The sequence below is a fragment of the Eurosta solidaginis genome, chromosome 1 (genome assembly GCF_040869045.1).
Source record: "Eurosta solidaginis isolate ZX-2024a chromosome 1, ASM4086904v1, whole genome shotgun sequence".
Lineage (NCBI taxonomy): Eukaryota > Metazoa > Arthropoda > Insecta > Diptera > Tephritidae > Eurosta > Eurosta solidaginis.
Genome location: NC_090319.1, coordinates 318,017,993 through 318,032,515, shown reverse-complemented (window position 1 = coordinate 318,032,515; position 14,523 = coordinate 318,017,993). Strand labels below are relative to the sequence as shown.

Below are 14,523 nucleotides of genomic sequence, written 5' to 3'. Positions count from 1 at the left end.
CCAATATTCTTCAGTTCTTCATGCTCCTAGAAACTCTGTTGAACTGTATTATACAAACCCTAATTAAAGTATAGTAAAGATACGATCTTGATAACTCCTTTGTTACTGAGACATAAAAAGCCGATCCACACCGTGACAGCATCCAAATAAGAGAAGGGAGCTAAATCGGTTCGCTAGGCTCATTGGTGTTTTTTCGCATTGACTAAGTAGAGGTTTTTTTGCTCTGACTGCAGCTCGAAGAACAGCTTATATATCCGAGCTACTATTTGTGGCTGGTAACACTTAATTTAACACTCATGTATACGATCTTTTTCCGAATACTCAACTTCCACGCCCTAAGCGCACTTCGGATACCGTTTTCTCGATTGCATATGATATTCAAAGACTGTGAAGAGCATGATTTTATTGCCCCTGCAATAGATCCATCAACTCTCACTTTTATGTTATTCCTGTAGCTCACCTCGATGGCCTTCAACACCAGTGCTCCATGTGAAAGGATCAAATCCATGCCGTAAGTTTGGGACTCAGACCATATTTGTTGCAATTTTTTTGTAGGCATCTATGGTCTCATAGCCCCGATTGGGTCCGAGTTATGACTGTGATAAAGATTCGGTTTCGGAAGAGTTCCCGAGAGAGAGAGAATGTAACTTAAAGTTTGGGATTTTCAACCTAATGTAAAGAACTATTTCTTTCTATGAGCTGATCACGTTAAGTCCTTTGGCCTAGCCGATTCACTTAATATCCTTTGTGATCCGTGCATTATCAACAGAAACTTTCAATGTAGGAAACTAGCGTTCCGAATGAGTTTGCAGATGAGATGCCAGAAAAGGCTTTGAATAATTGAGGCATACAGCGCCGTCGACCACCGCTTGGCTATCTTTTGTTGGAAATCGATGAATGTGAGATTATCGCAACGGACTTGCTTTGGACCAGCCGAGACACTTTCGAGCTCTCAAGGTCCTTACAGCCATGTTCGAAAAGAAGAGAAAGTAGTTTAATTCTCAAGCTAAACAAACCTGCAATGAGAGTACGAGTGTCATAATTTGTGAGACTTAAGTCTTATCTCTTTAGATATATGAGCCACTTTTTGAGTCTAATGTCGAAGGATTTGCATATGATCTTAAAAATTTTGCAGCTTCTGTTCAAGCCTTTCCTGCTTGAAGCATCAATTCAACTCCTATCTCGTCTACCGTCGATTCATGGAGTACTGCAGCTTAGTTTGGCACTTTATCGGCCGTTTTGTTACTTTCTACTCCTTTATGACCGGAAATCCAGTGAAGATGAATGATGATGATGAACCAAACTGTTATTGGCTAGGCAAGCTCAGTCTTATAACCGCCTATCGACCCCCTCCACATCAAAATGGCTTTTGGAAAGTTCATAGCTCGACCACACTACTAAACGTTAGAGAGGCTAGAGGCTTAGGCATAGTACAAGTTTGTTAGTAAGTTACATATCTGACGATTACCACGATACCAAAATTATATTGAGTATCGGCGTCGCAGCATGGTTCGATTCGGGTTCGGAACATAATCGATACTGTATTGGACACACTCGTGGATCAATTACGGGATATTGAGATAATTTTGGAATTGGTTTCTAAATCTCTGTAGCACAATTTCGTGATCTTTCCGGAACCATTTTCAGTTCACTTAGGATCTAATCTTATCCCGAAATGGTCTCGAAGTGAATTCGAAATCATACCGGAAACTATCCCCGAGCGAGTCCAAATATAAGGAATATTGCGCTACATCGGAAAAGAAGGATACTGCCTACAGGGCAACGTGGCGTATGCGCCCAATATTTAACTAAATTCGAAGAGGGAAGAGAGACCCTTTAGAAGAAATGAACGCAACGTGGAACGGTTGGTCTGTGAGGAGGCCCAGATGCCGATTGTTAGGGAGAAAGTTCGGCTGATTACGGAAGCTTTCAAGACCGGGTCAGTTTCCTGCGGGGCAATAATGGCGATCTAGTAATAGACGTACAACTTTACCCTAAATATTCAATGTCAAATCATTATTGCCAACAAATACTACTTTGGAAAGCACAAAGGCTTTGCTGGCTAGAAGTTGTTGTGCGAAAAAGCTTAGACTTTCCAGCATAATAAGTATTCCTATCGACACGTATATTTGAAAGCAACGTAAGTTGGTTGAGACAGATGGACTTGATCTCCCTTGATCATCACAATTTTCGTCAGTGATCGCGAAAAAGGGTTGGTTTGAATGACTCGCTATGTAAAGGTCAAAACTGCAAAAGCGGTTAAGCGCGAATCAATGTTTATATATATATAGCTAACTGTATACTTTATGTAAGTAATCTGCGACTGTTAAAGTTATGAAAATATTTATTTTAAAGATTAGTAGAATTGACTTCATATATGCAAATATTAAATTGAACATATTCCAAGCCAGTTGATTATTTATGTAACTAAATTATTTTATTAACCCACTTTCCCCCGATACTAGATTCCGTGAAGGAAATCGCATGAAATTTTGTGTGGTTGCTATTATAGGACTACTGAACGCCATTACAAGTTTTCAGGCTGATGGGTCTCCTGCGACAGGAGAGACTGTTGCGAAAACGCAACGTTGGGAGAAACGCTGTAAAATGTGATGCACTTAAATAATCAAATAAATTCCGCAGTCTAGCCAATAATGATTTTGAAAATGTTTTCAGTTGAAGTAGTTTATTTTATAAAGTTAAAAATATTTTTATTTTGTAATAATTTACCTTATTATAATAAACATAGATCTTTCTTACTGTCCAATTTTGTATGCTAATCATCACAATATTTTGGGTTTAATCTCAAATTGCATTTTTTATATTCATAAAGAGTTTGCGAATGGCACATGACACATCTTTTACGTTTGTTGACTGAAGGTTTCCACACTACATAATCACGGACGTTAGTCTCTCTGCTTCTTCAATGTCTGATTGATCACTACTTTCTCGATAAACTTCTTCTTTGCAATAAAAATGCTAATAATAATAATGCTATTTCCGTTTTAAAAGCAATTTGAGACATAGGACGAGTTCCTTCTGATTTACTAACCAAGCAATAAAGAGAAGGGGACTAAATCGGCTCGCTAGGCTCATTGCTGTTTTTTCGCATTGACTAAGTAGACGTGTTTTTGCTGCTTACTGCAGCTCGAAGAACAGCTTAGACATCCGAGCTACTATTTGTGGCTCGTAACACTTAATTTAACACTCATGTATACGATCTTTTTCCGAATACTCAACTTCCACGCCCTAAGCGCACTTCGGATACCGTTTTCTCGATTGCATCTGATATTCAAAGACTGTGGAGAGCATGATCTTATGGTCCCTGCAATAGATCCATCAACTCTCACTTTTATGTTATTCCTGTAGCTCACCTCGATGGCCTTCAACACCAGTGGTCCATGTGAAAGGATCAAATCCATGCCGTAGGTTTGGGAATCAGATCATATTTGTTGCAAGTTTTTTGTAGGCATCTATGGCCTCATAGCCCCGATTGGGTCCGAGTTGTGACTGTGATAAAGACCCGGTTTCGGAAGAGTTCCCGAGAGAGAGAATGTAAGTTAAAGTTTGGGATTTTCAACCTAATGTAAAAAACTATTTCTTTCTATGAGCTGATCACGTTAAGTCCTTTGGCCTAGCCGATTCACTTAATATCCTCTGTGATACGTGCATTATTAACAGAAACTTTCAATGCAGGAAACGAACGTTCCGAATGAGTTTGCAGATGAGATTCCAGAAAAGGCTTTGAATAATTGAGGCATACAGCGTCGATGAATGTGAGATTATCGCATCGGACTTGCTTTGGACCAGTCGATACACTTTCGAGCTCTCAAGTTCCTTGCAGCCATGTTCGAAAAGAAGAGGAAGTAGCTTAATTCTCGAGCTAAACAAACCTGCAATGAGAGTTCGAGTGTCATAACACGTCATTGCGCTATTGCACCGATGATTCGACGGTTGGCGCATACCAACAAGCTCCCGCTACAGATGATTTCAGATGAGGAGGAAAAGGATAAGCTTAATCTTTTTTTCTTCCGATGTAGAGCGCTGCAAACAAGACGACTTAGATTTCCGGACGCACGGTCTTACAGCAGTCCGGCAGAGATTGGAAGGGTGGATCTTTCGCTCGTACAAAAGTGCATTGGAGAAAGCAATTGGTTCGTTGAGGACTACAAGGAAGAAATATAGTTGGGCCATTATGCCGCCACCCGGCGCTCATTGGGGCATTCACCGCAGACAAAATTTGTCCGTGTGGAGGTGTGGGCAGTTCCCATGCACGCCTTCTTAGCCTAACCTAACCTATCGAAAAGCATTTAGTCGAACTTCTATTATATACTAAGACACGTTTATCCATTCTCTCAACTCGTTATAGTTAGCAAGAAAGCTTACATTATAAAAACTTCTGCTAGGGTTGTTAAAACTTGTTGATATGCTTAAAATCTGGACGATGACGTTAGTTAATGCGAGCACTTTGTTGAACTCGGTCAACAAGTGTTTGCCTCGGCAATCACGAAATGGAAAACTTGTCTTCATGAAGCGGTCTAAAGTATGAGAATGCTACTCTGTGTGATAGTACTTTTAAGCTAATGTATAGTAATTTAGAAGCAAAAATGTTGCGAGGGAATCATCATATCATTGCTATGAGTATCGCAAACACCATTCACGGCATCAACATCTTATGGTACATCCTACCTAACAAAAGCGTGAGTCTAAAATAAAAAATGTCATTTATAAATGAATACTTAAATGGAAGGATAAAAAAAACCACTGCTGCCATTATGACTTAGCGAAAAAAGACCGATTTACGAGAAGACACCGGCTGCATCGGTTATCTGATGTCTTAGTCATGTCTTAGTAAAGACAAAGGCGATATCATCGCCACACATGAAGCACGATGGACGGCGCAAGACAAAGGGAATATAGAGCCTTATAACTCTAACACCGTAGCTATGTGAAGAAAAGCAAAATTCCGAACCAAAGGCTTGGTTTTTCACCGCCGCGAATGACAATATACAGTTTAATGCGCTTACGCACCCTTAGACAATGAAGAGAACAAGGATAAGAAATCCTTCCATGAGAAACTATTATCGCCTGATCAAAGAACACGAAAACAAACTGATCACGTCTTGATTTACGATAGCCATAGTACCAATGTCATGGATGCGCACTCTACGAGCTCACAATATCGACTAGGGTAGCCTTGTGGCAACGAATAAAGTGAGCAAAGCAACACAGAAAAAAGGACAGGAGCTGCATATGATCCATTAAGCAGAAAAGGCGTGGCCAAGCAGCGACATCTATTTCTGAAAAAGTAGGTTTATTAAAGGCCACACTAAAGACAGCAAATAAACAAATTACCTGGCTCACAAATTGAACCGGACTTCTATCTAGCTGAAACGTTGTTGCTACACCTACACCAAAGGACATGAGCCATTTATATGGCTCAGGACCTTTGCGACCGGATAATACCTATTGTTGTTGAGTTCTCAATTTATTTTGAGTAGGGTTGCAACTTAATTACATATTCAAATTTGTATATATCGCATATTTATAGGCCCCTATTATGAGACAAATTCGATATTCGACTGTGGTCGAAAGAGCTGCTGGAACGAACTTTCATTCGGTATTATGACGCGCGTTCGATGAAGACAAGCGTTATTGTGAATTTCGATAAATTTAAAAGTTCACAATAGCACATTTCTAATACTCTGTCAAATAAAATACAATAAATAAACAAAAGCAGAACTAGTTAATAAATAAAAATATTAAAAATAAAAGTATGACTACAACGGAATTGTGGTTTGATGATTCGTCAGATGAAGAGGAAAGCTTACTGGAGCTAGCCAGAAGAAGAAGACGGGTAAGGGATGCTTCAAATCCTTTGGAAATAAATCCCACCACCTAATTGTAGCGTTCTAAATAAGTTGTTAAATTGTTGAATATATAAGTTTTGTTTATAGATTTATTCAAAACTTCAGACTGTCCAAAGAAGCGGTCATGGACTTGTTGTCCAGTACAGATGAACTGCTGCAGCAATGCACAAAAGCCGATTCTATTCCTAAGATTCAAAATTAGCAATAGTCCTACGATTTTGTTCTCAGGGATCCTACCGAGCATTGGAAACGAAAATGCACTCGGACTTGCCCGGCCGACTGTATCTGTGGTACTATCAGAGGTGTTGAATGTTTTGGAAAATTTTATTTGTGAAATATTGATAAAATTGAATTACGAGGAGGCTGAGCTGCATCAAGCAAAGCTGCATTTATATAATGTGCAAGTTCCTTTTGCTATATGGGGATTTTGTTCCATAATTGAAACCACTCTTTCAAGCTGTTGTTTTGTACTCACGACCTTGGACCTATATAAAATTAATTCAAATAGTTTAAAATTAGTACTAGGTAGTAAAAAAGTAGAACATAAATACAAAAAAAAACCAACATTTTAAACAATTCTTTTTCTATTCGATACAGCGTCGACAACAAATTTCTATTCGCTTGAAAATTAGATACACAACGAATATTTTGACAGAGATGAGGTGTCATAATACCAATTTCAAATTCGATTTTCGATGTTCGATAGCCAGCGAAGATCGAATAATGCTCATAATAAGGGACATAGACTTTGTGGGGCAATATTAAATCACGGCACCTAAAGTTTGGTCACATAGTTTTTAAAATATAACTGTCACGATTATATAAGACCGACTGTACATACCAGGCATGCTTAACCAACGAACCGATATCATTTCGTTACGATAATTAACGTTAATAAACGAAACAAAGTCATTTCGTTTCGTTTATTAACGTTAAGAACGTCAAATCAACGAAATGATTTTGTTTCGTTTTCTGCCATATCAAAACGAAATCAAATCGTTTATGTTGATTATTAATTTCAAACTATGCTGTCAAAGCTGATTGATGGCGGAGTGATTAAAGGTGCATTAGCCAAGCTGATTGCAACTTTTCTCATGTATTTTGACAGTACGAACATTTCTCAGAGTATTTTTGACATTACCACCAACGAATTACACAAACAAATTACATGGAGTTTGTGTGTGTATGCCCGTTCGCTGTTTACCACCTTACGGCTTCTCCATGGCTATAGCATTGCCAGCACAATTCAAACATAAAGTATCACGTTTTTGTTAACGTTTTTAACGTTAACGAAATCTTTTCGTTTCGGTTAAAAACGAGATACAATTTATCTTGATAATTTCTTTATCGATAATATTTCGAAGTGATTCAACGGAAACGGTGGAAATTTTTTAATAAACGATTAGCTTAACGTTAAGGTGCATCCCTGGTACATACAAATAATGACGAAACGCAAAGTCGCGCTATCAACGATAGAACAACGCACGTAACGCTTGCGCAAATTTCATCTACTACGTGAACGTCCATTTACACTGGCCACACTACTAAGCAAGTAATTTTGTTCTTGAACGCGACAGCGCAGTAAGTACGTCAACTAACTTGGCTAATACTGCTGAGTAGCGGCGCAGTTAACGTTGTAACGCAAATCAAATTGCCGGACTACGTTTAACGGTGTGCAAAATGTCAGTTTAGCTTCAGTGCCCATTCAGAAGTCGTAGAATTCATTAGTTAGGTTAAACAACAAGTAGTCGAGCTTTAGTTACATTAGTAGTCACAAAAACAAAACAAAAAAAACAACAAAAACTGTAAAAAATACAGAATACGTGACCGTACGTCAACTATTCACATACACAAATACAACATACATAGGTATATATGTACGTATGTAGTACATGCGAAATATTCTAGTTCGCGAATTTGATTTAATTGAGACACTAAAGCCAAAAAAAATCTTTGTAAATAAAATTACAATAAACAAGAAAATCTGCCAACATAACCAGTAAATTAGCACCCCTCCGTCACGACCGCTCCGCACAATTACCTGCCGCACCGCTAATCGATATTTTACAGTTTTGGTGTTTTAAATTTTTCCGGTTTGCATTTCGCGCTCAATACGTTTCTGAGTTTTCTTAATTTTTTCGGAACAACTGTAAATTGTTTTTGTTTGTTTTTTTTTTTTTGTGCTTGTTTACAATTTTTTTTTTTGTTTTTGATTTCTACATGTCAATTTTGATATTTCATGTCGAAAAGCAATTGTAAAAAAATATATAAAAAATTTAATTTTTATTTTCATATTTTTGGGTTCTAAAAGGTAACACACACGACAGCTACAGAGAACAAAGAAAAAAAAACAAAGAAAAAAAGTTAACGAAAGGACATACAAAACGTCAGAGTTCTATTTGATGCAGCGGCGTGCATTCAGAATGCATAGCAAAACACAAAACCTTCGTCGCTAATAAGAAGCTTTAAATGAAAGCGAATGATTCTGTTGGACAGCCAGAATAGTCTTGAAGCGCAAGCGCAGGTGTCTAGTTGAGCTGCAGCCGAAGCTATAAACAAAAAATAAAACAAAAACAAAACTAAAACGTATGAGATGCATTAAGTAAATATAAACATCAGTGAGTTAAAAAACAAAACGTTAAACACTTTTTAAAGTGAAGTGAAATTTTAAAGAAAATTTTAAGCAAACTATAAACGCATAAACATTTTTTTTGCGTAAAGAGCAAGTGGATATTTTGGAAGCGTGTGTTTGCTGCATAAAGCGGATGCGCTCAGTTATTAAGAAGGTAAGTCTATTATATAATATCTAGTGAGGGAGGGTGTATAATAGACTGGGTCGAAAAAAAATTGCTAATGTCCGGTCCTAAATTTGTTGAGGGTTTCGTAAAAATTTTTTAAACTTTTTTTTTGATCTTTCGAAATACAGCCGAAAAGGTTTTTTCGTTGTAACTTGGTTATTTGACTTCCGATTTTTAAAATTGATATGTCATTATTTTGGCCTTGAGAAGCGGCACATTTCCGTTTAATGCCCTATTAAGCTATGAAGTCGTTTTCACATGATTAGGTCAGCTAACAAAATTTTACTTTTTCGTAGAGAGTCAGAAGTCAGAGTCTGACTGTATTCAGAAGTCAGAGTTTGACTTTTCACCTCGTATAACAGCTGTTATACTAAATTTCTCAAAAAAAGAATTCAGCCCTTCAAATAAGGGAAAGGAGCGGACCACGCCCATATTTTTACTTTTTCAATTTGCTGAACGCGTTAACAAAAAAAAAAAAAATAAAATTCCGAAATATAGAATTTCGAACTTCGTAAGCCGATATCTATTTTTTGGAGGCTAAGTTCGAAAAACGGAGACAGTGCTTTGTTTACTTAAGCCTCAATCTCTACAAAAAAGTGGGTTTTGTCCAATACCCAGAAAAAAAGCTGATTTTGTCGCATAGCCTTATTATTATAAATACGAAACAACAAGTTTGACTCACTTATTTCCTTTGACTTCCCCTATTCATGATACTTGACATATCTTTATTAACTTTTCAATGCAAACCCTGCAATTTTTCCTCCAAAAATATCATGAGTTTCAGGTCTAAGTATAATAAGAATCAGGTAAAATAACAGTTGCAATAAATATTGAAAGTGCTACAACTTCTTTGTTTATTATTGTAGTAATATGTTTTCAACATTTTCTTGAATTTTTAAGTACTTTCGTTTGGTAAGGAAAAACACATTCATTAGGGGGGGGGGGGGGTAAAATTTTCTTAGCTGACCTAATCATGTGAAAACGACTTCATAGCTTAATAGGGCATTAAACGGAAATGTGCCGCTTCTCAAGGCCAAAATAATGACATATCAATTTTAAAAATCGGAAGTCAAATAACCAACTTACAACGAAAAAACCTTTTCGGCTGTATTTCGAAGGATCAAAAAAAAGTTTAAAAAAATTTTCGGAAACCCTCTCAACATAATCTTCAAATTTAGGGGCGGACATTAGCAACTCTTGTTTTTTGTATAGGGACCAACCCAGCCTAGTGTATAACAAAAGCAATTTTGGTCAGGTTAATTTTAAATATGTCCATCATCATCATTAGGTCACATCAGTCATCACTGTTTTATGATATTTCTCTTAATTGACGCTTAACTGTTTAAACCAGGGACCCAAACTGTTATTCCTTTTATAATAAAAGTCCTTTAGAAAAAATTGTTTCTGGACATTTAATGTTTAGTCCGAAAGGAGTTATTAAATACGCACTTTAATTTCTTATGGACCGAAAAAAATCCGACCCTATAACTATGGAACTTCCCGATAAGTTACAAGCTTGATACTTGGAATATAGTTCAGTACCTGATGACAATGCAATAAAATGAAAAAAAAACAACGCTAGGTGGCGCATGGATCGAGATATTCAAAAATATCGTATTTGCGGTCCGATTTTGCTCTTATTTGGAACACATATTACATACATGAATAGAAACGCTTTTATTAATTTTTCTGTTCAACGCCCTAGATTGATGAGGAGTATGATGACTAGTACCTAGGACTTACCTAATTATTTTCTAGCTTTTAATATTATTACTTAATGTAAGTATTGTTTTCAATAAAACCGCTTAACTAAATTTTTTTTAAATTATTTTTTTTTATACAGAATCCTTGTTTCAACTTCATGGCGAAAAAAAGTTTAATATTAAAAAGTATAGGTAAAGTACTATGAGAGTTGGTTTTGGTTTTTCTATGACACATTTCTGGCATTACTAACAAAAACCTCTACATTACCATAAGTACTTCAAATTTAGACATTTAGAAGAATCTACTGGTAAAAAGTTTGTTTCATTCGGCTAAGTCGTTCCAAAGTTATAGAGCCAGACTTTTATTCGCCCTTAAAAAAATTAAAGGTGTGGACTTTTTTGAAAACGATCCTAAAAATTAAAAGGCTGCATGATTCGACATAAAAATGTTATGGGCACCCCCGGGATCCTATAAACATTCACTTCATCTAGGATAAATTTTTAACTCAGACTTTTTCGACGAAAAAAAGGAAATAGCGATTAAAATAGGACCCTAATTTAAACGTCTATGGCCGTCCAACTCCTCGCAGCCGTGTTTTATTATAAGTGACGCAAATTACCTCTTTCAACATAGTTCAGGCCTTCCACTTCCTATGCTGTGAAATAGGGATGTCCATAAGAATATTTTCTATGCTAAAGCGCATAAAATGACTAAATTCATATCTGCGTAACGCTCATACAGCTCATCTTCGGGTTCGTCGGGTTCCATAAGGATGCCATAAGGGCAGCACGTCCTCCAACTTCACCACACATATGTAGGATCCAAACCTTGGCATTTAGTAGCTTGGGAAAAGTACTATCTGCACATCATATAGTGCCTTTCTTTTGGAGGTTCGGAATATCTGCTTCTAGCAATCTGAAACTATCATTATCGTTGCACCTAATCAACTTTGGTTAACATTTTCCTCGGTCACAGCTATAACTGACGAGCTCTAATCTTATTTATTCAGCACAGAAAGTTTTTTGACCTAATTTGCGTGTTGGCGAGCTGAAAAAGATTTAACCGGCAAAAGAAATGTCGGTTTGATAAAACGTTTTTGGCAGTGAAATTGTATCCTTTTGTTGTCTCAAAAGGTTTAGCGGAGTTCTATCGACTGTCCTTTCTTTGCCAGACATGAATACGAAACACGCCATTTATACCCCAGTTTCTGTGAAAGCGATTTGTTTGACATTTTAAACAAACTCATCTTGTTGGTCTGTTATCTCAGAGATTTAACAGTGCTACCTTATATCACAGAAATTCAGAGATTGGTAGTGAGAATTCAGAGGCATCAAATCCGCATCTGTCATTGTTTTGTATGTATGTAACTACACTTGCTGGAACCTGCTGGGTGCATTTATGCCACGAAAGTAGAAAACAATTGCCCGGTTTCTTTGCGGCGAGGTCAAGTTTGATCGGTCGTATTGAGGTAAACACTTTGGGTTTGAAATATGGTGAAATAGAAAAGATTGTTCAAACCCAGGGGATTAAGGGACATAGAATATTCCCGTGGTACGTATTCCTATCATAAAGTGTGACTAAAAGCGTAAAATATACGACGTATTCATATCGAATCGCTCCCTTGATGATCGGTCAAGTAGCTTAACAGCGCTAATTTCCGCAATGTTCCGTACAAATATTCGGCAAAAACCATCGTCATGGATAATACTCCCCGAAAACCTTCAGAGTGTGTCTTTATTGCTACAAGAAAGAAGATAACAGATTGTTCCTTACTTAATTCCACCTTATGATACCTGGTAATAGAATGACTAATGACGAGACCCTCCTCAATTCACTCTACATCTAAGTTATCATACTTCATAAGATGACTTATGTTTTGTTCACATCGTTGATATGGCATGGATGGTGATGCAAGAGTGGGTACATGACCTTGATAGAGATGGTTTAACTATTTTCCTTTACGTAGAACCGCTATCCTCTACAAAGTTCATTTACCCGAAAGTATTACCAGATAAATAACGACCAATATCTGATCGCAAATATTACTTTACTCCTTACGCACAAAACTAGTGATGCCATTGTAAAATCTTGTTCTGTTATTAAGTTGAAATGCGAAGCCTCATTAACTTGATCGTTTCTTATCTACATTTATGGGTTTTTAAAAAAATCTTCCGTTGTTAAGCTTGGGCAGCTAATTGACGTTTTTTCTTGGAAAATTTCCCAATGCAATCAGTAAACTTCTCGTCCTTTTGTATTCTTGCATTACAACTTTCAAAAAACTAAAAACATAATCAGATTGTTCTATGTTCTGCTTGGGGGGCACAAATGGAATTAATACCAGCATAATACGAACAACCAAAATAAAGTGAACTTAAAAACAAAAGCGAAACTGATCTCATTTCAAAAATGCATTAAGAACCCAAAGGGCTCTCATTAGTAGCTATAAAATTTAGTAAAAATGGCATGAACGAAAAAGCAGGAAATGCAAAACTTTTTGTGTAAATCGAAAGTTGTCTTGCCACTTTTGATGTCGACATTCAGCACATGCAATGGACAACAACAACTATTGCCTTGTTTGGTAATTTTTGATTGGGATGCGAAGATTAAGATGCTGCAAAGATCAGGGTCATATTACCGGTCAATAGCCTGACGTGCGGTGATCAACATAAAAGTTTTATAAAACCGCTAATAAGATGGAGGAACACAATGGTCATCATTCACACACACACCACGCACACTTACAATCGTACATAACAGTAATGCGTCCTTGATTTCAATGTGGCAACAAACTTTATGAAACTGAATTGGCATACGATGCACCAAAGTCAAGTGCAAGGTTCGCATGATGGTCGTTAAGAGCTTTGCAGTAAAATTGTAACTGATCTTGGATACGGAGTGGGAAATTAATGTAGCTCATGAAAGATACAATCGAAGAAGCGTCTTAGTTGAACTTCTTATTTGCTTACTTGGCATACCTTTTTGTGGTTTTGATTTTAGTTTATTCCATTTATAGAATTATTATTGGTCGGTCAGTTTTCGGATAAAAATGTTTAATTTGTTGTTGTTTTTTTTATTGGGAAGCGAGGGTCGGCAGGGGTATATAAGCTGCTGTTATTACAAGTGCTGATTGTTCTAAATGAATTGCTTGGAAGATTTTAGAAATTTCTGTTGCAATTAATGAGGATATCTGATCGTCTTTTTAAAAGATCAACAGGTAGTTAATAGAGTAGCTTAAGATAGGGTAGCTAGGATTCAGAAAAACAATAGCATTTTGACTTGATTGTGTATTGCATTCACTTAACGATTTCTACAAAGAAATGACTTCGTCGGGATCCAAATTGAACGTGATATATTAATAAAGATATATGTATGTCTGTAGCACCTTCTTCTCCTTCCCATCAGTGGATAGACAACGCGCATGAGTGATCCTTTGGAGAACTAATTGTGGAGTCATTCGCCACTTATGATTACTTAAACGCCTTCTGTTGTCTCTATGACGTTTTTTTCTGAGGCGCCGGCAAAGACCTCCCACGCAACACCATATTTTCCGAAGCCCTGGGTACAATACATCCTCCACCTTTTCGCTGTCTGGGAGGAGCTAGTGCTTAACCTGCGCAGGGGACACCAGGAAGTTCTTTCTAATCCCGTTTCGGTATAAACGAATTCTGAGGCTGCAGCAAGATGAATGCGTATTTCGCCCATGGGACTCATAACTTGGTCTCTCCACTTTTCATAAGACTCCTCGCTCCTCCCTTTACCTATTGAAACACCTCATCTTTCCTCGCATACTACCACCACTTTTGGCTTGGCGGCTATCGAGGTACATGGTTCCTCGCTGTTATGAATTCAGCTTGCCTGGTTTATCGTCTTCATGTGATCGCCACCTCTTCAAGCGCACACTCTCATTGTCAATTGGATCGACTACTACTCCTAAGCCCTGGATTTTCCTTATTACTGCGCGGTACTGTGAGTGGACTCTCTTCCTCTCTCTATCTCGGATATCTGTTCTGTCACGGAGCTGACTGGCTCTATGCTTCCCTCACTATTCAGTTTTGAATCATCGGTTATAGTGGCTTTGCCTTTGCTGACTTGGGATGTCATTTGTTCATATTTACCTATGGTATATGTAATATAACTATCCGTCTTAGTAC

At 37.3% G+C, this 14,523-nt stretch overlaps 1 protein-coding gene across 7 annotated transcripts in view; it reads left to right on the top strand.

The window, feature by feature from the left end:
• The first annotated feature begins 7,566 nt into the window (after positions 1-7,566).
• LOC137237697 (very long chain fatty acid elongase AAEL008004) overlaps positions 7,567-14,523 on the top strand; it is a 250,422-nt gene continuing 243,465 nt past the window's right edge. For 4 of the 7 annotated variants that reach the window (XM_067761733.1, XM_067761736.1, XM_067761727.1 and 1 more), the window contains exons 1-2: positions 7,584-7,739; positions 8,182-8,656. The gene's annotated coding sequence lies outside the window, so the exon portion shown is untranslated. Of the gene's footprint in view, positions 7,748-8,181; positions 8,657-14,523 lie in introns of all 7 variants that reach the window. The other 3 variants (XM_067761731.1, XM_067761729.1, XM_067761730.1) reach the window with 3 other exon arrangements.